This window comes from Argentina silus (genome assembly GCF_951799395.1).
Source record: "Argentina silus genome assembly, chromosome: 2".
Classification (NCBI taxonomy): Eukaryota; Metazoa; Chordata; class Actinopteri; order Argentiniformes; family Argentinidae; genus Argentina; species Argentina silus.
In genome coordinates this window covers 2,266,201-2,268,700 of record NC_139656.1, presented here as the reverse complement: position 1 = coordinate 2,268,700, position 2,500 = coordinate 2,266,201, and the positions used below count along the sequence as shown (strand labels likewise).

At 46.3% G+C, this 2,500-nt stretch overlaps 1 protein-coding gene across 1 annotated transcript in view; it reads right to left on the bottom strand.

The window, feature by feature from the left end:
- The window catches only part of tenm2b (teneurin transmembrane protein 2b), a gene marked incomplete at its 5' end in the record, with an annotated part of 107,633 nt that overhangs the window by 66,091 nt on the left and 39,042 nt on the right, over positions 1-2,500 (bottom strand). The window lies entirely within an intron of this gene.

Below are 2,500 nucleotides of genomic sequence, written 5' to 3'. Positions count from 1 at the left end.
GCAGCGACTCAGACTCCATTTTGGAGACAGGCAGGTAGTCTGCTTAGATAGCAGGAGAGCCTCTGTTCTGTAAGGCATCGTGGCAGCGACTGAGACTCCATTTTGGAGACAGGCAGGTAGTCTGCTTAGATAGCAGGAGAGCCTCTGTTCTGTAAGGCATCGTGGCTGCGACTCAGACTCCATTTTGGAGACAGGCAGGCAGGTAGTCTGCTTAGATAGCAGGAGAGCCTCTGTTCTGTAAGGCATCGTGGCTGCGACTCAGACTCCATTTTGGAGACAGGCACGCAGGTAGTCTGCTTAGATAGCAGGAGAGCCTCTGTTCTGTAAGGCATCGTGGCTGCGACTCAGACTCCATTTTGGAGACAGGCAGGCAGGCAGGCAGGCAGTCTCACTAGGAGGGACTGTGCTCCGGTGAATAAAACATCAGAGAGTATGCAGCCTGCGAGCTGCCCTGAAGTCCCGGCCTCATGAATGTTGCATGCGACGTGGTTTGGGTGTGATCTGGGAACACAGAGGAGCGACCCGCAGCACAGCAGGAACCAAGGAACCACACACCAAACAAAGGAGGAGACCAGAGGAAGAGGGGAGGGCAGCAGCTTCCATGACGCAGAACCCCAGAGAGAGGGAGGGAGTGGCGTGCTGGGCCTCTGGTTGTGTGCCAGTGGGTCTGGGTCTCTGTGTGTGTGTGTGTGTGTGTGTGTGTGTGTGTGTGTGCCTATGTGTGTGTGTGTGCATGCCAGTCTGCGCATTTGTGTGTGTGTGTGTGTGTGTGTGTGTGGGGGGGGGGGGGGCATGCATCTGCCTGAGTGTGTGTGTACGCGCATGCATGTGCATGTGCATGTGCATGTGTATGTGTTTGATGACAAGGCAGTGGCAGGGTGAGTTGCTGAGTGTGTGTGTGTGTGTGTGTGTGTGTGTGTGTGTGTGTGTGTGTGACTTCTGCCAGCTGGGCAGTGCCACCCAGAGATGTGACCAAAGGCTTAAAGCTGTAGGGTTAAAGACCTTGATCCCTCTATAAACACAAGCAGCTGTAAAATAACAGGAGGTCACAGACACAGAAAGCACTTCTGTCCCTCTGGCCAGGGATGGGGCAGAGACATATATAAATATATATATATATATATATGGAGAATTTGGCCAACTCTGACATTGGACGCCATTTTGCTGTCTCTGAACATTCCATTCAGCCATTCAAGAGGGGAATTTAGATTATGTATACGCGTCATTCTAATTTCAGTAAGCTGGGGTTGAGCTGGGGTTGGAACGAGCTTCCCACCACTGTCAGGACTGCAGAGTCACTACCGATCTCCCGCCGTAGATTGAAAACCCATCTCTACAGGCTACATCTTAACAATCCCTCCTAAAGACCTCTTCACCCCCACTACCCCCCCTGTACTAACCCTAACCCCAACCCTTGAGACCTCTTCACCCCCACTACCCCCCTGTGCAAGTTCTCTCCTGTTAATAATACAAATAAATAAAAACAAAAATAAAATAAAAAAGGCTTCTGGCATTACGACTGCCAGTGGCCCCTGGTGTGAGCATTGATTACTTTATCTTATGATGACTGATGGATAGATGATTCACTTATGTAAACAAATGTATTTGTTGTAAGTCGCTTTGAATAAAGGCGTCTGCTAAATGCCATAAATGTAAAATGTAAAAATGGGTTGAATACGCTGCTAAAGTGGAACACCACTGGAACAAAACTGACATGAACATTTGAATATTTGGCTGCTCAATGTACTGCTAAAATAAGAGAATTGAATATTCTTTATTATTTTTGCTTTCCCCATCATCCCAGAAATGGAGACAGAGTGCAAAACTGCACAGGTCAGATGATTTATTTTAAGATGTATTCAGCGACTGGTCACAGTTAGCCACGTTACTTGTACCAAACTCCCATCCCCTACATGACACTGTGGCAAAGCAGAGAAGCTCCTTTAGCAACAGATTATTACAACCACGTTGCACTAAGGAGTGCTATAGGAGATCTTTTCTGTGCTGCAACAAGACTGTACAACAGTTATTGCAGCATCCTCCTGCGGCTGGCTCGATCAGGGTTCTGACTGTACTGACTGTTCTTACTGTTTCTAGTGTTTCAGATGTCTATTTTATTTTTTCTTCTATTATTCTATCCTCACTTTATTTTGTTGTTGTTGTTTGTGATGTGGGCTGCTGTAACGCCTTAATTTCCCCTCTGGGATCAATAAAGTACTTATCTACCTATCTATCTATCTATCTATCTATCTACTGGCACACGTCTTGAATATCAAATAAAACATATTTTATCATGTTCAATAATCTAGTTTAAATAGCTATGTTTGTCTCCACATACTTTCTTTGTCATGGTACTCTTTGATTGTGATGTAATCACATTACCAGCGTATAACATCCACAGAATTCTATGCCGCTGGAATTTCAACTGCTGCTGACGGGTCACTGTTGCCCCGGAGGAAACAACTGAGAAAGATTAAAACATTCCACATTCCTCGTCAGT